At 43.2% G+C, this 22,242-nt stretch overlaps 1 protein-coding gene across 2 annotated transcripts in view; it reads right to left on the bottom strand.

The window, feature by feature from the left end:
* The window catches only part of LOC120871819 (zinc finger protein 501-like), a 34,510-nt gene extending 25,839 nt beyond the window's left edge, over nucleotides 1-8,671 (bottom strand). The window contains exon 1 of one of the 2 annotated variants that reach the window (XM_040251798.1): nucleotides 8,407-8,671. The gene's annotated coding sequence lies outside the window, so the exon portion shown is untranslated. The remainder of the gene's footprint in view (nucleotides 1-8,406) is intronic. The other variant, XM_040251799.1, reaches the window with a different exon arrangement.
* Nucleotides 8,672-22,242: the final 13,571 nt, after the last annotated feature.

The following is a 22,242-nucleotide window of genomic DNA, read 5'->3' as shown; positions in this document are numbered from 1 at the left end:
ACACACACACACACGCCGCACACACAGAGCCACAGACACACACACACACACATGCCCCACACACACGCCGCACACACACACACACGCCATACACACAGAGCCACAGACAGACACACACACGCCACACACACACAGAGCCACAGACACACACACACGCCGCACACACAGAGCCACAGACACACACACACACACTGCACACACACACACGCCGCACACACACACAGCCACAGCCACAGACACACACGCCGCACACACAGAGCCACAGACAGACACACATATATAACAGAATATCACTCAGCCATAAAAGAGAATGAAACAACAGAGATTGTCACACCAAGTGAAGTAAGGCAAATATGGTGTCACTTATATGCAGAATCTTAAAAATATGATACAAATCTTCACAAAGAAACTTACTTACAAAATAGAAACAGATTAGACTTTGAAAAGGATCATAGTTATCAAAGGGAAAGGTGGTGGGCAGCTAAATCAGGAGTTTGCAATGAACATATCCACTACTATGAATAAATGGAGAAGGGAATGGTAGCCCGCTCCAGTGTTCTTGCCTGGAGAACCCCATGGACAGAGGAGCCTGGGGGGCTATACAGTCCATGGGGTCACAAAGAGTCAGACGCTACTGAGCACACACTCACACACTAAATAAAACAGATAACCAACACACACACACACACACACACACACACTAAATCAAACAGATAACCAACCAACAAGGACCTACCGTATAGCACAAGAGCTCTACTCAGTATTCTGTAATAATGTATAAGGGATAAGAATCTGAAAAAGAGTGGATGCATAGACATGTGTAACTGAGCCACTCTGCTGTACACCTGAGAGTAATACAACACTTTTTATCAATTATACCTTAATCCAAAATAATAATTTAAAGAATTGTTAAAAAAAAAAAGGAGACAACTGGCCCCAAATGGAGTCACTTGAACTGAGCTTTACTCACCAAACCAACACTACCTAAGTTCAGTTTCAGCCTTCCCCAGAAACCAAATCTTAAATCAGTCAACTTGGTATTTCCTGGACAGCAGTAGTGAGATAATCTGCCTGACAGTTCCCTGACCAGAGGCCTGGCATTGGGAGCTCGGAAGCTTAGCCGCTTGACCACTTGGTCTAACATCTTTTTATTTCTAAGATTTATTTATTTGCCGCATCACGTCTTAGGTGAGGTATGTGGGCTGTTCGTTGCAGCACGGAGGCCTCTCTGGTCGCGGCACGTGGGCATACTTGTCCTGGGGCATGCGGAATCTTAGTTCCCTTACCAGGGATCAAAGCTGCGTCCCCTGCGTTGGAATGCCCTTAACCACTAGGTCACCAGTCCTAATGTCTTTTTATCAGAGTCCTTTCATGACCACTCTGTTTAAAATAATAAAAGTCTCTGGGATTTGTCTTAATTTTCTATAGTATATACTGTAAAATGTACTCTGTCTAATGGACAATTCTGCATATTTTGACAGCACATATAATCATAAATACATCACTAAAATATACAGAACTTGGGAATTCCCTGGCAGTCCAGTGCTTAGGACTCAGTGCTTTCTCAGCTGTGACCCAGGTTTAATTTGTAGTCAGGGAACTAAGACCCGAGAGCTGCTCAATGTGCCCAGAACAAAAAAAAGCAACAAGGGAAAAGCAGTAAGTATATACAAAGGAATTCCCATAAGGTTATCAGCTGATTTTTCAGCAGAAGCTCGGCCAGGCAGAAAAGCTATAAACCTCCAACAAAGAATAGTCTACTCGGCAAGGCTCTCGTTCAGATTCGACCAAGAAGTCAAAAGCTTTACAGACAAGCAAAAGCTAAGAGAATTCAGCACCACCAAACCAGCTTTAGCACATATGCCAAAGGAACTATCTAGAAGGAAAAGGCCACAACTAGAAACAAGAAAATTACAAATGGGAAAGCTCACTGGTAAAAGCTCACATACAGTCAAGGTAGGAAATCACCCACACACAAATATGGTATCAAAACCAGCAATTATGAGAAGTGGAGAGTACAAATGTAGGGTATTGGAAACTCATTTGACATGAAGAAACCAGCAACTTAAAACATGTATTTTTATGTTATATGTATGTATATATATACATATATAAAAACTTCGTGGGAGGGACTTCCCTGGCAGCCCAAAGGTTAAGAATCTGCCTGGCAGTGCAAGGCACTCGGGTTCGATCCCTTGGTGGGAAACTAGAATCCCACATGCTGCAGAGCAACTGAGCCTTCGAGCAGCAACGACGGAAGCCTGCACGCTCCGAAGCCCAAGCGCCACAACTAGACTCTGCACCGCCTCAAACAAGCCTTCATGACGCAACAAAGACCACCCGCAAACAAACAAACAGAGCCTCGTGGTAACTGCAAAACAAACTTCCTGGTGTAAAATAAATAAGTCAAGGAGGTAAGCAGTGGTCCCCCACCTTTTTGACACCAGGGACTGGTTTCATGGAAGACAATTTTTAACAGACCAGAGGAGGATGGTTTCGGGCTGGTTTATGCGCACTATATTTATCGTGCACTTTATTTCTAATCTAGTGATGCTGCAGATCTGACAAGAGGTAGCAGTCCGCAGCCCACAGGTTCGGGACTACTGAGTACAGCGTAGGGATATAGTCAATAACACTGTAGTAACTCTGTACGGTCCAAGGTAAGGAGCAGCGGCTGCCCTTTGCTGGAGCAGCTGCAAAGAGATACCCCACGGCCAAGGTAAGAGAAACCCAAGTAAGATGGTAGGTGTTGCAAGAGGGCATCAGAGGGCAGATACACTGAAACCATACTCACAGAAAACTAGTCAATCTGATCACACTAGGACCACAGCCTTGTCTAACTCAATGAAACTAAGCGATGCCTGCGGGGCAACCAAAGACGGGCGGGTCATGGTGGAGAGGTCTGACAGAACGTGGTCCACTGGAGAAGGGAATGGCAAGCCACTTTAGGATTCTTGCCTTGAGAACCCCATGAACTGTATGAAAAGGCAAAATGATAGGATACCAAAAGAGGAACTCCCCAGGTCATTAGGTGCCCAATATGCTACTGGAGATCAGTGGAAAAATAACTCCAGAAAGAATGAAGGGATGGAGCCAAAGCAAAAACAATACCTAGCTGCGGATGTGACTGGTGATAGAAGCAAGATCCGATGCTGTAAAGAGCAATATTGCATAGGAACCTGGAATGTCAGGTCCATGAATCAAGGCAAATTGGAAGTGGTCAAACAAGTGATGGCAAGGGTGAACGTCGACATTCTAGGAATCAGCGAACTAAAATGGACTGGAATGGGTGAATTTAACTCAGATGACTATTACATCTACTATTGAGGGCAGGAATCCCTCAGAAGAAATGGAGTAGCCATCATGGTCAACAAAAGAGTTCGAAATGAAGAACTTGGATGCAATCTCAAAAACGACAAATGATCTCTGTTCATCTCCAAGGCAAACCATTCAATATCACAGTAATCCAAGTCTATGCTTCAATCAGTAACACTGAGAAGCTGAAGTTGAACAGTTCTATGAAGACCTACAAGACCTTTTAGAACTAACACCCAAAAAAGATGTCCTTTTCGTTCTAGGGGACTGGAATGCAAAAGTAGGAAGTCAAGAAACACCTGGAGTAACAGGCAAATTTGGCCCTGGAATGCGGAATGAAGCAGGGCAAAGACTAATAGAGTTTTCCCAAGAAAATGCAGTGGTCATAGCAAACACCCTCTTCCAACAACACAAGGGAAGACTCTACACATGGACATCACCAGATGGTCAACACCAAAATCAGATTGATTATATTCTTTGCAGCCAAAGATGGAGAAGCTCTATACAGTCAGCAAAAACAAGACCAGGAGCTGACTGTGGCTCTGATCATGAACTCCTTATTAGCAAATTCAGACTTAAATTGAAGAAAGTAGGGACCATTCAGGTATGACTTAAATCAAATCCCTTATGATTATAGAGTGGAAATGAGAAATAGATTTAAGGGCCTAGATCTGATAGACAGAGTGCCTGATGAACTATGGAATGAGGTTCGTGACACTGTACAGGAGACAGAGATCACGACCATTCCCATGGAAAAGAAATGCAAAAAAGCAAAATGGCTGTCTGGGAGGCCTTACAAATAGCTGTGAAAAGAAGAGAGGTGAAAAGCAAAGGAGAAAAGGAAAGATAATAGCATCTGAATGCAGAGTTCCAAAGAATAGCAAGAAGAGATAAGAAAGCCTTCTTCAATGATCAATGCAAAGAAATAGAGGAAAAGAACAGAATGGGAAAGACTAGAGATCTCTCCAAGAAAATCAGAAATACCAAGGGAACATTTCATGCAAAGATGGGCTCGATAAAGCACAGAAATGGTCTGGACCTAACAGAAGCAGAAGATATTAAGAAGAGGTGGCAAGAATACACAGAAGAACTGTACAAAAAAGATCTTCACGACCCAGATAATCATGATGATGTGATCACTCATCTAGAGCCAGACATCCTGGAATGTGAAGTCAAGTGGGCCTTAGAAAGCATCACTACGAACAAAGCTAGTGGAGGTGATGGAATTCCAGTTGAGCTGTTTCAAATCCTGAAAGATGATGCTGTGAAAGTGCTGCACTCAATATGCCAGCAAATATGGAAAACTCAGCAGTGGCCACAGGACTGGAAAAGGTCAGTTTTCATTCCAATCCCAAAGTAAGGCAATGCCAAAGAATGCTCAAACTACCGCACAATTGCACTCATCTCACATGCTGGTAAAGTAATGCTCAAAATTCTCCAAGCCAGACTTCAGCAATACGTGAACTGTGAACTTCCTGATGTTCAAGCTGGTTTTAGAAAAGGCAGAGGAACCAGAGATCAAATTGCCAACATCTGCTGGATCATGGAAAAAGCAAGAGAGTTCCAGAAAATCATCTATTTCTGCTTTATTGACTATGCCAAAGCCTTTGACTGTGTGGATCACAATAAATTGTGGAAAATTCTGAAACAGATGAGAATACCAGACCACCTGACCTGCCTCTTGAGAAAGCTGTATGCAGGTCAGGAAGCAACAGTTAGAAGTGGACATGGAACAACAGACTGGTTCCAAATAGGAAAAGGAGTACGTCAAGGCTGGATATTGTCACCCTGCTTATTTCACTTATATGCAGAGTACATCATGAGAAACGCTGGACTGGAAGAAACACAAGCTGGAATCAAGATTGCCAGGAGAAATATCAATAACCTCAGATATGCAGATGACACCACCCTTATGGCAGAAAGTGAAGAGGAACTCAAAAGCCTCTTGAGGAAAGTGAAAGAGGAGAGTGAAAAAGTTGGCTTAAAGCTCAACATTCAGAAAACGAAGATTATGGCATCCGGTCCCATCACTTCATGGGAAATAGACGAGGAAACAGTGGAAAGAGTGTCACACTTTATTTTGGGGGGCTCCAAAATTACTGCAGATGGTGACTTCAGCCATGAAATTAAAAGACACTTACTTCTTGAAAGGAAAGTTATGACCAACCTAGACAGCATATTCAGAAGCAGAGACGTTACTTTGCCGACTAAGGTCCGTCTAATCAGGGTTATGGTTTTTCCTGTGGTCATGTATGGATGTGAGAGTTGGACTGTGAAGAAGGCTGAGCGCCGAAGAATTGGTGCTTTTGAACTGTGGTGTTGGAGAAGACTCTTGAGAGTCCCTTGGACTGCAAGGAGATCCAACCAGTCCATTCTGAAGGAGATCAGCCCTGGGATTTCTTTGGAAGGAATGATGCTAAAGTTGAAACTCCAGTACTTTGGCCACCTCATGCGAAGAGTTGACTCATTGGAAAAGACTGATGCTGGGAGGGATTGGGGGCAGGAGGAGAAGGGGACGACCGAGGATGGGATGGCTGGATGGCATCACGGACTCGATGGATGTGAGTCTGAGTGAACACCGGGAGTTGGTGATGGACAGGGAGGCCTGGCGTGCTGCGATTCATGGGGTTGCAAAGAGTTGGACACGACTGAGCGACTGAATTGAACTGAACTCTGTATGGTAACGCACAGTAACAGAATGTTTCCCATCATTTTGTAATGTATATAAATATCTAATTATTATATTGTACAAGTGAAACTAATGTAATTCAATCACACAAATATGTTAAAAAAAAAAAGAAAAAGACCACCCAGGTTCATCTGTTTCACTCTGTCTGTTAGAGAGTCAGTGTTTATGTCCTCCCAGAATTCATAGTTGAGACAGAACCTCCCAATTTTATGGTATTAGGAGCGAGAACCTTTGGGAGTAAATCAGATGAGTCCATGAAGGTAAGTCACACAAGGGAGAGATTGTCACCCTCATAAAAGTCAGGAGAGCTTGATCCTCTCTGCTCACCACATAAGGACACGGAACATGGCTTCTAGGAACCAGGAAGCAGGCCCTCACCAGACACAGAACCTGACCATGCAGGCACCCCGATCTTGGACTTTCAGCCTCTAGGAAAAAAAACTGGTATTTATAAGTCATCTAGTTTATGGTACTTTGTTATAACCACCCATGCAGAAAAAGACACTTTCCTTCCCCACTGGAAAATCCAGTTAACTCAAAATAAAAACACATCCCGGATCGAGCCACTTCTAAGCTCCCACTGTGTTCCATAAACCCTCCAGTGGGCTGCTGCAGGAGCCTCCACACTGGTTTTCCTTTCTCTTCCCTCAGTCTCACAATCTGTTCTACACTGTGCAGCCGTACGGACACTGTTAAGAGCTAGGTAAGGGCTCTCCTGGAGGCCGTGTTAAGGAGTCCGCCTGCCAGTGCAGGAGTCACGGGTTCGATCCCTGATTCAGGAGGATTCCACATGCTGCAGAGCAACTGCAAGCCCAGAGGCACAGCTATTGAGCCCACGTACCACACGTACTGAAGCCCACTCGCACCAGAGCCCACGCTCTGCCACAAGAAGCCACTGCAATGAGAAGCACCCCCCCCCCAATTAATGAATGAATGGAGCTGCTGCTGCTAAGTTGCTTCAGTCGTGTCTGACTCCGTGCAACCCCATAGACGGCAGCCCACCAGGCTCCCCTGTCCCTGGGATTCTCCAGGCAAGAACACTGGAGTGGGCTGCCATTTCCTTCTGCTCTGAATGGAGCTAGGCAAGGTCGTTCCCCTCTTCTGATTCAAACTTCCCATCACCTCCAGAACAGATACCCAATTTCTTAGGCAGCCGTTCCAGTACTGAATTCTGTTCTCTTGCTCCTTCTTCCCACCTAATGGAAAGATCTTAATGACCCCACCTCAGCTCTACCTCTAAGCACTTTCACATCCTGGTACTTGGATAACATTTCCATATCCATTTACATTAGGTGCCAGAAATGGAAACACTTCTATACAATCTTTGGTAGACTCAGGACCCTAGGCTTAGGTCCTTAAAGAATCCCGCAGCAGGAACTTCTCTGGTGGTGCAGTGGATAACAATCTGCCTACCAAAGCGGTGGACACAGATTCAATCTCCGGTCAGGGAAGATTCACAAGCTGCGACAGTAACTAAGACAATGCACCCCAGCTACTGAACCCATGCTCCACAAGAGAAATCACCACAGTGAAAAAGCCCATACACCTCGCGAAGAGTAGCCCCTAGTCACGGCAGGTAAAGAAATGCCTGCGCAGCAAGGAAGACCCAGCACAGCCATAAATAAACAATGTATAAAAAGAATCCCGGGTCACCACAATACAGAGAATATATGGGTTGGGGAAGGGAACAGCAGCAGTCTGGGACACACTACACATACCTACACAGGTCCCACAAACGTTTCTGCAGTCATGCTTTAAGACACAGGCTACAGATGAATGAATATAATGTCAGGTCTCACGAGGTTCACGCCGCTATGAGCGCGCGCCCGGCCCTTGGGCTGAATGCCTAACTTCTGTGCCTCAGTCTCTCCTCTTACTAGCTCTGTGTGCTTGAACAAAGATCCAAGCTCCTGGTGCCCCAGCGTCTTCATCCTCCTCTTTCGGTCTGTTTATCCAAAGGCTGTTAAGCAGCTTTTGGAAGACTTTTGAAAACCTAACGTCGTTTGGTTTAAAATTTCCCACGGCTCTTAGAATCCTGAGAATATATGCAGAGCCCTCAGCCTGCTATTCCAGGAGTAACTCCGCCTCAAACTTTGTTCCTCGCCGGGCACAACGGAGCCCGGAGTTCCCGAATTCCCAGAGCTCAGTCGCAGCTCCAGCTCTTCGTACACCCCGCTTCCTCCGCCTGAATCCCTCTCCCTCATCTAGTCACACCCCAGATGGTAAGATCACACTGGAAAACGGAAATGTTAAGTTTATTCACAACCACTGTCAGAAACAAGAGCACGTGTACTGACGCCTCACCGTCCCGGGCTCCAGGGGCCGGGCTGCAGGGACGGGGGCACCGCGGACGTTAGTGTCGGACAGCGCGAGGGGGGGAGGGCCCGAGGACAAGCGCTCACCTGCGGCGGGTCCCTCCGATCGGCCGCAGTCATCCAGGCCTTTGCGCGGAGCGGGTCCGGGAGCGGGCCGGCGGGTCTTAAACCGGCCCTGGTGCGAATCATCTCGCGCGGTGCTGCGGCCGAACCTCAGACTCGCTTCTGGGCGGCGGGACTCCCCTGACGCTTTGTCGGTCCTGTTCGGTCGGCCCCGGCTCACGGCTCCGGAACTTCTGTCCGGACGCACACGCCCGAGCAGCCAAAATGACCGCCCGGAGGAGGACGCCGGAAGCCCCGCCCCTCGCTAGGAGACACGCCCGGAAACGCCCGTCCCGAGCCTTCATTGGCTCAGCAAGGCTGCTCCGCAGAGTATTCTGGGTTATGTAGTTCTCACGCTTGGGGGTAACTCCCCCCACCCCTTTGCACTGACAAGCTTAAACCCAAGGGGCGCTGGGAAATGGAGTTCACCCGTCCAAGGACTTAGAAGCCTCCTGTTCGTTCTTAAAGGGGCAGATCTCAGGACTTCTGGGGGATGTTGTCGTGTCTGAAGACAGTCACCCAAGATTGGAGACGTGTTAGTTCCGTTTCTGTGAACTTCATCATGCTGCCTGAGGCTACTGTATTATTTCTGAAGTCCTCAGAGGACACAGAGCCAAGTACACATATAATTCCTAGTCCCTCCGATACACAATGTGTCCGCTGGTAGCAGAAGCTGATAAACATTTCATGGGGGAGAGGCAAAACAGGGCTATGGGCCTAAGAGACACAAACTGCGGTTACCAAACCAAACTTGGGCCAGTCACCTGATGCACAGAAAAGCCAAACCACTGATATCCCCTTGTGGTGAAAGGTAAGTACAGGGTTTACTGCAAGAACAGGCAGCTCGTGCTCAAAAGACCGGAAGTTCCCAAAGACTTTCAAAGAAGGGATTTTAAAGACAGTATGAGGAAGAGGGTAGCAGGATGTGTGATCAGCCTGAGCACAATTCTCTGGTTGATGATGAGATAATGGTGATATTTTCAGAATATTAATTATCAGTTTTCTAACTCCAACTGGTCTGGGAGGCTACATGCTGGTTGTCAGCATGCAGTTAACTTCTTCCACCTGGTAGGGGTTTTAGTAACTGCAAAATAGCTCAAGGATATGGCTGAGGATATTATCCATAGCCCCTGAGGAGGAACTAGAAAGGTCCTTCACTTTGTTTTATGGCTAAACTATTATTATGTTGCCACACCTGACTGCCTTCCTTTGTTTCTGCATCTTCTCACTTCTCTGATTTTGCTTTTTGGAATTCCAGGAACGCTGAGGAAGATAAAATTTTCCATAAACAAGAGTCAGGACAGGAATTCCCTGTCGGTCAAAGGGTTAGGACCCATGCTCTCATTGCTCAGGGCCCGCGTTCAGTCAGGGAACTAAGATCCCGCAAGCACACCCAGTGGGGCAAGTGGGAGTCAGGAGACAGGAGCGTTGGGGATGCCTCTCCCATGACGGTCCCACAGGGTCCTGCTCAGGTTCACTATGTATAAAAAGATAAGAACAAGGATATGTTGTACAGCACAGGAAAATATAGCTTTTGTTCTTAATAACTTTTTAAAGATTTATTTATTTTTGGTCATGCTGGGTCTGCTGCTGTGCGTGGGCTTTCTCTATTTGAGGCGATAAGGGGCTGCTCTTAGTTGTGGTGCTCAAGCTTCTCATTGCCTTGGCTTCTTTTGTTGCAGAGCACAGGTTCTACGGCACAGGGCTTAGGTGCCCTGTGGCACACGGGGTCTTCTCAGAGCAGGGATCGAACTCATGTCCCCTGCATTGGCAGGCTGCTGCTAAGTCTCTTCAGTCGTGTCCGACTCTCTGCTACCCCAGAGACGGCAGCCCACCAGGCTCCCCTGTCCCTGGGATTCTTCAGGCAAGAACACTGGAGTGGTTTGCCATTTCCTTCTCCACTGCATGAAAGTGAAGTGAAAGTGAAGTCGCTCAGTCTGTCCCGACTCCTAGCAACCCCATGGACTGCAGCCCACCAGGCTCCTCCACCCATGGGATTTGCCAGGCAAGAGTACTGGAGTGGGTTGCCATTGTCTTCTAGGATTCTTAATCACTAGACCACCAAGGAAGCCTTGTCTTTAATAAATTTAAATGGAGTATAATCTATAAAAATACTGAATCACTGTTATATACCTGAATTAGCTCCAGGTGTAAAACAACTATACTTCAATAAAAATAAACATAATAAAAAATAAACATTCAGTTCAGTTCAGTACAGTCACTCAGTCATGTCCGACTCTTTGCGACCCCATGAATCGCAGCACGCCAGGCCTCCCTGTCCATCACCAACTCCCAGGGTTCACTCAGACTCACGTCCATCGAGGCAGTGATGCCATCCAGCCATCTCATCCTCTGTCGTCCCCTTCTCCTCCTGCCCCCAATCCCTCCGAGCATCAGAGGCTTTTCCAATGAGTCAACTCTTTGCATGAGGTGGCCAAAGTACTGGAGTTTCAGCTTTAGCATCATTCCTTCCAAAGAAATCCCAGGGCTGATCTCCTTCAGAATGGACTGGTTGTCCAGGTTCCTATGCAATATTGCTCTTTACAGCATCGGATCTTGCAAAAAAAAAAAAAAGAATGGACTGGTTGGATCTCCTTGCAGTCCAAGGGACTCTCAAGAGTCTTCTCCAACACTACAGTTCAAAAGCATCGATTCTTCAGCACTCAGCCTTCTTCACAGTCCAACTCTCACATCCATACACGACCACTGGAAAAACCATAGCCTTGACTAGACGGACCTTAGTCGGCAAAGTAATGTCTTTGCTTTTGAATATACTGTCTAGGTTGGTCATAACTTTCCTTCCAAGGAGTGTCTTTTAAACTTCATGGCTGCAGTCACCATCTGCATTGATTTTGGAGCCCCCAAAAAAAAAGTCTGACACTGTTTCCACTGTTTCCCCATCTATTTCCCATGGAGTGATGGGACCGGATGCCATGAGCTTCGTTTTCTGAATGTTGAGCTTTAAGCCAACTTTTCACTCTCCTCTTTCACTTTCATCAAGAAGCTTTTTAGCTCCTCTTCACTTTCTGCCATAAGGGTGGTGTCATCTGCATATCTGAGGTTATTGATATTTCTCCTGGCAATCTTGATTCCAGCTTGTGCTTCTTCCAGTCCAGCGTTTCTCATGATGTACTCTGCATAGAAGTTAAATAAGCAGGGTGACAATATACAGCCTTGATGTACTCCTTTTCCTATTTGGAACCAGTCTGTTGTTCCATGTCCAGTTCTAACTGTTGCTTCCTGGCCTGCATACAGAGTTCTCAAGAGCCAGGTCAGGTGGTCTGGTATTCCCATCTGTTTCAGAATTTTCCACAATTTATTGAGATCCACACAGTCAAAGGCTTTGGCATAGTCAATAAAGCAGAAATAGATGTTTTTTCTGGAACTCTTTTGCTTTTTCTGTGATCCAGTGGATGTTGGCAATTTGATCTCTGGTTCCTCTGCCTTTTCAAAAACCAGCTTGAACAGGAGGAAGTTCACGGTTCACGTATTAAACATTACCATATTCCAATTAAATCTATACACTATGAAGTGTTAGAATCAGTTTGATCAGTCTCTGTATGTTTGGTCAGGAAGAAGAGAAAAAACACTCCAGGTGGGTCAGCAGGAGTCCAAAGGTGGATCTCTGTAGTCACTTCAGCAAATACTTTAACAGCATAGTAAGTTATTGTGTCCGATTTAGCAAGCATATAATATTTTTATCATATAGTTTCTTTTTGGATAGGCTGATAGTTATTTCTCAAAAACAGAACAATGAAAGACATGCAGCTTTCACACAGATGAACAGGTGTGGCATTCACAGATCGAGCATGTGTGAAAAAGGTGTCTGAACCCCAAACTGCACGGAGTAGCTGAAACTATGATCTCAGCAGTGGGAAGCCGTTATCATTTCCCCTGGATTACAGAAAGTGCTCTGCATGAGGAACTATTACCTGAGAAAACGTTACAAAATTCAAATTACAGAAAGCTAGTCATGACTATGTAGTGATTCAGAGATTATGTCTGAAATGTCTCAGTAGAGTATCAGTATATGGTTTAAAATGTGAAAATCTTAGAGAAGTTTCAGCAGTGATGTCTGAGAAGAGATACAATTAAGCTGAGCATGTGACCAGAATAATTATTCTGAAAGACATTGTCTTAAAAATGTGATTCTTCTTTACGCTTTAAGTCATTATGCAATATCAGCATTGAGGAAAAGATAAAGGGGGCACCGAGAGCAGGCAGAGTGCAAAGAATAGAGAATAAAGAGACAGAAGCACTATAAGCTTTGCTCATTCCTATAATGAAGTATTGAGGCTGAGGTTAAAGTGTATTGAGAATGGTCAGATCCAAGAAGTGAAGGAAATTGCTTAACTTTTTTCTGATGTCTTTTACATCTATTAAGATATAGAACCATAAAACAATTTTTAAGAATGAATCATACCAAAGATCATATTCAGTCTCTGCAATAATGAGTTTTGACATTGATTTGTTACTTTGCATATAGTTAAGTGAGCACAAGTTTCTCACTATAAATACCACGTGGAGTTGTGGAAACAGGAGAGGATGAGGTTCCTCACAGATCACTGCACTGTCATAAGCATAAAAAAGTTCACACAGTATTTATGCTTTTGAAAAATGTGATAAGTGAACAAGAGATAATCCTGAGGATCTTAAATTAGGACAGATTTCAAAGTCACTGAAAAAGTACTAAAAACTTTGAGTCTGTAAATAATAGGGAACCATCAAATTAAAATCTTGAAAAAGAAATCCATGCAGTATTTTACTACAGGAATATAAATGAATGTTGAAAAGAAAAACTCATTATGGGAGGTATTGTTGCTATGACGTTTTATTAGTAGCAATAAATGTAACTTATTTCAGCAAGATTTATCATTAATGACAACCATATTACCTAAATATTCTGGATTGAAATGATATTTAAATAATTAAATTTTGTGCTTCATATCTGCACACATTAAAAAGCATTTTACATGATTAAATACTAAAAGATGAAAACAATTTTTTCAATCAATTTTAAGTGAAGCAGACATCACAGAGCTGAAGAATTACACATTTCACCACAGGTAAGACTATTTTTCAATGACCAAGTATTGTTTGTAAGTTAGTCATGTGTGCTCACTCACTCAGTCATATCCGACTTTTTGCAACCCCATGGATTGCAGCCCTCCAGGCTCCTCTGTCCATGGGACTTCCCAGGCAAGAATACTGGAGCGGGTTGCCCTTTCCTTCTCCAGGGGACCTTCTTGACCCAGGGATTGAACCCGTGTCTCCTGCACTGGCAAGCTCATTCTTTACCATTGCACCATGTTACTTATAATAAATGGCAAGTTATTGTCAAATATGGACAAGAAAGACTACATGGAAATGTAGGTCTTGGAATGTTGCTTTTAGGTGCTAATGGCTGTCGAATTTTGTTAAACTTTTACTTATATTAAAAATACTTATTTAATACTTAAAACTAAAAGGGTTAAAAATAATTGTTAATAAAATCAGTTTTTTTAATTGAATTTTTAAAGGAATCTTATCATTTCTCCTACATGAATAAACACTCAATAACACATCATGTCTCTTTTGGAAAATCTCTCTCCTTTGGTGTTTCCATCAAAACCTGTCAGAAGTTATCACATACTTTCCTGGCTTTATCTTACTTACACACACCCACACACAGAATTCTTGACATCCCTTCAGTTCTTCCAGTCTTCTAAAGCTTCCAGAAGTCAGTGAATTTTTAGGACTTTTTCCTCTCCATTTGAAAGCAACTTCACCCAGCCAATATGCTTAGAAAATGCAAATAAACTTTTTGGAGATCAGCTTAAAGTTCAAATTAACAGTGAATTTTGAAACAGTAAACACAAATTAAAGAAAAATAAATCCTCCAAGGCAAAAAAGGAGAGTTTCATCACCACATGCAGTTTTTCTTAAGGCATTTACTTAAGAAAACTTGTCTTTTCTTCCTTTGCCCATTACGATATATTTTTTAAAGCTATATAAGCCTTTTGCCAGATTTGCATTCTGGAAACCTTTTGCTCCGGGACCTGAGAGATTGCTCTTTTAAATTCAATCATTACGTAAGAGTGTGCCCTTATCTTCCAGTTTCTGTAGGAGAGAAGGAGCCTAACTTCAGCAGGTGCCAGGCTCTAATTTATAAAACTACCTCCTGTCATAAAGGTATAAGAAATGTATTTTTCCTTTAGATAAAGACACTTGGCAAACACCAATGGTCACTCCAATTAGAAGGTAAATTTAGCATGAATGATACGAAAAATGGTGCTGTCACATCCTCTTACTGGAGAACTAGTTCTCATTTATCTCAAGAACATGTATGTAACACATTGTACTGCATGGTCACATAAAACGGTGAGGTTCCTTACTGACTTCACGATCCGCTTAGTAGATTGCCTGTAATGCATATCACATTCTGCCTCAACGCTTCTTCAACAGGAAAAAAAAATGTTTTCTCTCACTTCTTTTTATGTGAAGAAGTCTTCTTGGTTAGCAGGACATTTTATTTAAAATTATGTTTCCACAACAGTTCCTACCTTAGAACACCAAAACACTGAACAGTAAGTAATCATGCTGTACAGTTATAAACTTGGCTGTTGTATATGTGTATGCCTTTGTGTGAAAATCTAAAACATCACTGCCTAAGTATTCATTGTGTAAAATACTGGGTAGATAGTAGGGTTATGTGATAGGTCTGTCCAAATGAGGCCCGTCAGGAGGGCAGAAGTAACACCTATACACAAAGGCAGCATCAATATCAATTCTTCACAGACTTAGAGAGTAAGCCCCCAAGTTAATATCATGAGAAGAGCAAAAGATTAGTCCACAAAATCAAAGTAAATAAGCAAAATAAAGACTTTACTCAAAATGATGTACTTAATTTCAAATAAACAAAAGCAGAGATAATCAGATATACTTAGAAGCAAACTACTGCTTAATCTAAGCACTGTATTGAACATGTGAAACCTGGAATTTAAGTCAACTTGTGCCAGACAATGGCAGTTGCAGTTATATATGGTATTTATCCCATGGCTGAGATGTGTGGATAAACTTTGAGTAGATTTATATAAATAAAAATAATTTCAGACTTACAGTTGAGAAGATAAAAATATGAAATGTGCTATAAAATACTAGAAGTGAATTAGGAAAAAAGACTATGATTGGCAGAGTTTTGATGGCTGTGGTTCTGACCCCTGGAGTTACTCCCCTGAGTATGTTATGTTACAAGATAAAAGAATTTTTCAGATGTAATTAAAGTCGCTAATTGTTTGACTTGAAAATAGAGATTATTCAGGTTGGCCTAATGTAATCACATGAGTTCTCAATGTGGAGAACTTGTTCTGGCTGAAACAGAAGTGGAAGTCAGGCAGATCTGAAGCGGGAGAAGAAATTCTCTACTTGACAATCTCCTGCTGTGGCTAGAATATAGAGGAATTCAAAGGGAAACTATGAGAAGGAAATTAACTGTGCTTTGTGAGTGTGAAAGTGGACCTAGAGCTCCAGATGAACAGAAATAAATGAATCCATTATTATATTTGCGAGACTTCAACATCCCTCTACCAGAAATGGACAGTTCCAGCAGGCGGAAAATCAGTTAAGGGCATATTTAAACTCCAAGCACCTTCAATCAATTTAATATAATTGATATCTACAAGACTACTTCATCAAAAAAGAGCAGACTGCATATTCTTCTCAAGCTCACATGGAACATTCGCTACCACATTTTCTGGGCTATAAAATATACCTTAACAAACTTAAAGGAATAGAAATCACACAATGTCTGCTCTCAGACCACAATGGAATTAAAGTAGAAATTAAAAAGATAAAGATAGCTGGAAAATCCCAAAATGCATGGAGCTGAAAAAACATAGTTTTAAATAATTCAAGGACACTTATGAGTCAGGAGAAATCTCAAGAGAAATTTCAAACTGCTTGAAACTAAATGAAAACAATTTACCAAAACTTGTGGGTTGCAGAGAAAGCAGTGCCTAGAGGAAAATGTACAGCATAAAAAGAAGAAATACACAAAATCTTTAGTCTGAATTTCCATCCTAGAAAACTGTAAAAAGAAATGCAAATTGAATCCAAAACAGAAAAAGAAATAAAAATTAGAATAGAAATCAATGAAATGGAAAACAGGAAGCATGGGTGTTAGATTTTCTCAAATGCTTTTACAGCATTTATTAATTTCTTTAAACGATACAGGCCTATTCAGATTGTCTATTCTTACTTTCTAGTGAAGAACTGCATCAATAATTACTAACCTTCCAAAGCAGAAAGCACCAGGCCCAAAGAGATTTACTAGGGAATTTTACCAAATATTTAAGGAAGATATTATACCAGTCATCTACAATCTCTTCCAGATGAAAAGTGCAGAGGACATACTCCCTAACTCATTCTATGAGGCCAACATCACTCTAATACCAAAACCAGACAATGACATTACAAGGAAACTATGGACCAATATCTCTCATGAGCACAGAAGCAAATCCAACAATGTGTAAAGAGAATTATTCACCACAACCAAATGGAATTATCCTAGGTATGCAAGGCTAGTTTAATATTCAAATACAAATTAACTTTGGCCACCTGATGTAAAGAGCTGACTCATTAGAAAAGACCCTGATGCTGGGAAAGATTGAAGGTAGGCGAAGGGGACGACAGAGGACGAGATGATTGGATGGCATCACTGACTTGATGGACATGAGTTTGAGCAACCTCTGGGAAATGGTGAAGGACAGGGAAGCCTGGGGTGCTGCAGTCCATGGGGCCACAAAGAGTCGGACACAACTGAGCAGCTGAACAACAACAATCACATCAACAGGCTAAAAGAAGAAAAATCACATGATCATATCATAGATGTGGAAAAAACATTTGAGAAAATCCAACATTTGAAGAAAATCTACAAAAATATAATAAATAGACATGATAAACACAGCATAATAAGTATCAGGTTGTGAAATAAAGACCTTACTCGAAATGACGCATTTAACTTCAGATAAACAAAAGCAGAGATGACCAGATATATACTTAGAAGCAACTGCTGCTTAATCTTACTTGTGAGAAGTTCAAAGGTTTTCCATGAAAATCAGGAACAAGGCAAGTATGTCTTGCTACCCACTGCTTTTCAGCATTGTCCTGGAAGTCCTAGCTAATTCAGTAAGACAAGAAAAAAAAATGAAAAGGTATAGATTGGGAAGGAAGAAATAAAACTGTCTCTGTAAACAAGTGATAAGAAAGTCTCTATGTATAATACCTGAAAGAATCAACAACAAAAATTCTCGATCCAGTAAGAAATTATAGCAAGGTTGTTGCTATATGCCAGCAGTGAATGAACGGAATTTAAAATTTTAAATATATTACCATTTACATTAGCATCCTCCAAAATTAAGTACTCAGGTACAAATCTAACAAAACATATACAAGGGCTATATGGAGAAAACTACTGAATTCTGAAGGTATCAAAGGAAAACTAAACAAATGGAAGAGACATCTCATATTCATGGAAAGGAAGGTGCAATATCGTCATTCAAGTGTACGCTGAATCTAAGGAGAGTTTTAGGATATGAGCTCGTACTGCTAGAAGGAAGGTGTGAGAGAGTTCTAGTCACATCCAGGTCCACAGGGCATAGCCCTGCCTTCTCTTCTGTACAGTAACAGAAGCTCAGATATCCTGACGGAGGGGGGGTGCCAGTTTTATAGCCCACACGGACTGGCATTCGTAGAGTCATAGAGTAACACCCCAACACGGAACACAGCAGTGTTAGGCTGTTCCTGCTGCTGCTGTTTTTGAAGAAACTTTCCTTTCTTTATGAATCCACTCTGCTTGCAAACACTGCTTCTATCAGTTCTCTTGACAGCAGGGCAGACAGTTTGTTGACTTAGCAAAATAAACCTTTATTAGAGTTCTGTTTTGATTATTCTCCTTTGAAAACTATCTCATTTCAAATGTGTTAGAAAATGTATTTTCCCTCAGTTACTTATTTTCAGTTATGTCAATTTTTAATTTTTATTGTTGAAGACTTATCACACCTTCCCATCTAAGAATTTGGATTTTCATGAGTCTAGATCATAGTTTCACTCTTTATAGCTTGCTTCTTATCCTTTCTAATGAACTGCTTCTCATTCTCTACACCTTGAAGAATTAATTGACCTAAAACATTATACATTAGTGTTTCCCATGTTCGAAAGCTATATAACTCTTCTAACAGTCTCTTATTCTCAGAATTGTGCCACTTCCTGATATTTGTGTCATTTCTACCATAGTTCATCTCTCTCATTTCCCCTCTCTGTCCCTCTCCTCTTTCCTTTGTTTTACCCCATGTGTTTGTTCTCTATCTCTGATCCAAGATCACACCTGGTCAGAAATAATGTACTAAATGTATGCAGTGACCTTGTACTCAGGTTCCATGAAAAGGGAACACAGGAAAATGATGAGCCATCTAGAGTGGCTTCCCAGACATGGAATCTTCTCTGTATGGATTTACTCCTGGCAAAATGAGGAAATGTAACTAAGCTGAAGTCAAGACAGGTCCTAGATGTCAGACATTCTCTCTCTGTTCTTCATACTATTTAGTGGAATCCAGAAGAATGGACGTGTGTTTAGATACAGTTATGAAACTTAAAATTTATAATGCCATTGTATTTGTTTTATGCTCTTCCGTCTGCCTTCTGAAAACCTCTGTTGCCTCTTCACATTGCAGAGCCACGCACAGCTCTCTGATGCACTCTCGTAGATGATGCTAACACAGTACATGGTTGGAGAGGGCCACCTGAACACAACTCAAGATAAGTCCATGGGGTTGTCCGCAGGACCAGGGAGGTGATGCAGGCTCAAGATCAGGCCGCTTTGCTGTCCTAGGAAATAAAGAGCACAGAATGGGGAAGGCCTCGTCAGGTGAAGGGCACAGCTATGGGATGGGACGTCTGGAGGAGGACAGGGCCTACAACCAGTTTATCTGTAAGTGATTTCCAGAGGGCTCCTGTTTGCTGGTGACACGTGACCACTAGAGTAGAAGGGTAGGTCCAGGACCAAGAATATCCCATTGCAATAGAACAGTCTGTGTTCAAGGACTATTCAAAGATAGGTGCACACCTCCTGACACAATATGCAAAAGTCAGCACTGGCGAGCACTGCAGAAGGGGCAGGAAGGACAGCAGGCGCGCGTCCAGAGAGGGGAGGAGTAGTCGTGAGCGGTATGTAAGAGTAGAACAGACGAGTCGTCAGAACGTCAAGAATGGGGAAGCACCACCAGAAAGGAGGTGTAGCTGCTAGAACTGGCACAAAATACTAATCAAACACAGTAAGCTTCTCCTATAATTTGAACACAGCCTTGATCTCATGCCCTCCCCCAGGTGCCATTTAAGACCAGGAGCCTCCTGATGCATTTTGCTGTGACTGGATTAACAGTCATTTGTGAACCACTGAATGCACTCCATCCTACTCCAGAGATGAGCAAATACACATGGCAACCATGTGATACAGTTACTTAGAGAAAGATATTACAAAGTGTAGCCAGTACCAGGCCAGAATAACTCAGCACACAGCAGTACACAGGAAAGAAAACTGTTGCAGAAAACTTCAGAGAGTCTTGCAAGAAAAGACCATGGTCCACGTAATTAGTAAACATGTCAATGATGGCAAATCCTGGCACAGGCAGGCATGAGGAAATGTCAGCTAGGAGAGAGAGAAACAGGATCTAGGGTACTAGAGTACTTTAGATCTGGACAAAGTCACCAGGTCAGGCAGAGGGCAAGCAAAACAGAATCCATTACAGTGACCAGTAGATGGCTGACCCTGAATCATTCTTTGTGAGGCTTCATGAAAGCAGAAGTTGGGGCTTTTCAAGGAGAGAAGAAGGCAGTGCACACATCTTATCCAACCAACCCCAGCACCTACTTAGGGACTTGGGGAAGGACGCACTGTCCGTGGTTCTGATGTAGGAAGGGCAGACCAGGCTCTAGGGTGAAAAGAGAGAGCAAGGAATACATCTGGGCACAGAGGTGGGTGTGAGGACCTCACCCAGGGAGGTTTTAAGTTCAAGGTTCTCCAGCATCAAGGTACAAGCGTCCCTGAACCTCAGCCATTTGGCCTCACTCCTCTCAGAAGAAGCATAACTGAACAAGGGCTCGGTCGTTGCAGCTCATGGCTCTAGAACATGGGCTCGTAGTTGTGGCGCACCCGCTTAATTGCCTTGTGGCACGTGGGATCCTCCCAGACCAGGGATCGAACCTGCGTCCCCTGCATTGGCAGGTGGATTCTTAACCACCTGACCACCAGGGAAGTCCTTACATTTAAGTTCTTAACATACAACTTTGCAGAAAGCACCCAGGTTTGCTCAGCAAATTCAGACAGGATTCAATACTAGCTTAGACCTCCCACAGCACCCATTGAGGGTGGAAACATCTAAGCCTTCTATGGCTTCTCTTCCTGTATGGCTGCTCCTTGCCTAAGACTAAGCCACACAAACCCACCAGTCAATCTTGGATGCCCATGGCCCTCTTCCATTTCTGTGCAGCTCTCGCTGTCCTTCAGCAATGACAGCCTTCTCTGTCCAGCTAACCCTCATTCAAGTCACCCCAATCCCACTAATTATCACAAATGACCATATTTGCCTCTGTCCATATCCACCAGGCTGAATGAATCATTCCAGGCCCGATTAAAGTCCTCACAAAATCTTGGTGAGTCCCTAGTGAAGTGAATAAGCAATAGCTCCGGTCTGTATGCCATCCTGCCTCAATCACTGCTATTCCTTGGCATCCAACTCATACCTATTCTTCTCTTGGAAGCCTTGGCCACTTACCAGGCTCTCATGTCTGATACACCCTACCTTTACGGCCACATGAAGTGAAGTGAAGTCGCTCAGTCGTGTCCTACTCTTTGCGACCCCATGGGCTGTAGCCTACCAGGCTCCTCTGTCCATGGGATTTTCCAGGCAATAGTCCAGGAGTGGGCTGCCATTCCCTTCTCCAGGGGATCTTCCTGACCCAGGGGTCGAACCTAGGTCTTCTGCACTGCAGATTCTTTACCATCTGAGCCACCAAGAAACCCAACACCATCACTCAGGTACTCAAGCAAGAGCCCCAGTGCTCAGCCTCTATCCTCCACTTCCTGCTCCCTGAACAGCGTTAGGACAGTAACATGAAGATTAGACCTCCTAAATGTGACCACAGGTCACTCACTTGGGTCCACATAGTAGCTACCACATTTTGGATATCTCCACTTGAATCCCTCTTTCGATTTCCCAATTTGTGAGTCCAGCTGCCAATTTGATGCCTCCACTTACTGGTCCCTGAAATACTTCAGACTCTTAATATGGTAAAAAAAAAAAAAAAAAAAAGCTTCTGATAAACCCAGTGATTATTACTCACACTATCAACTTCCTCATCTCAGTTGGAGCTTCCATCCTTACAGCTGCTAAGACCAAACACCCTGGGGTTATCTCTGGTTTCTCTGTTTCACTTCTCACCATCCAAACTAGAAAACCTAGTTGCCCCCTTTTAGAACATGCATCCAGACTTCAACCTCATCTACTAAATCACAACTCGGGCCCATTAACTCTCAGCTAGACTATGTCAGTAGCCTCTAACAGGATTTGCCTCACTCCTCTCACTCCCACGGTCTGTTTTCCACTCTACATACAGTCAGAGATAGCTTTTTAAGACCTTGATAATATCACCTCCCTCCTCTGATTGAAACCACCCAATACCTCCAGAATAGATGCTCAATTTCTCAGGAATTCATCCTATATTTTGTGTTCATTCCAGATAAGGATACCTGTGCTTCCTCAACACTCCCACCTTCATTTTAATACT

Source organism: Oryx dammah, unplaced genomic scaffold (assembly GCF_014754425.2).
Source record: "Oryx dammah isolate SB20612 unplaced genomic scaffold, SCBI_Odam_1.1 HiC_scaffold_13, whole genome shotgun sequence".
Taxonomy (NCBI): domain Eukaryota; kingdom Metazoa; phylum Chordata; class Mammalia; order Artiodactyla; family Bovidae; genus Oryx; species Oryx dammah.
Note: the sequence above shows the minus strand (reverse complement) of the source record. Positions and strands in the feature narration are given on the sequence as shown.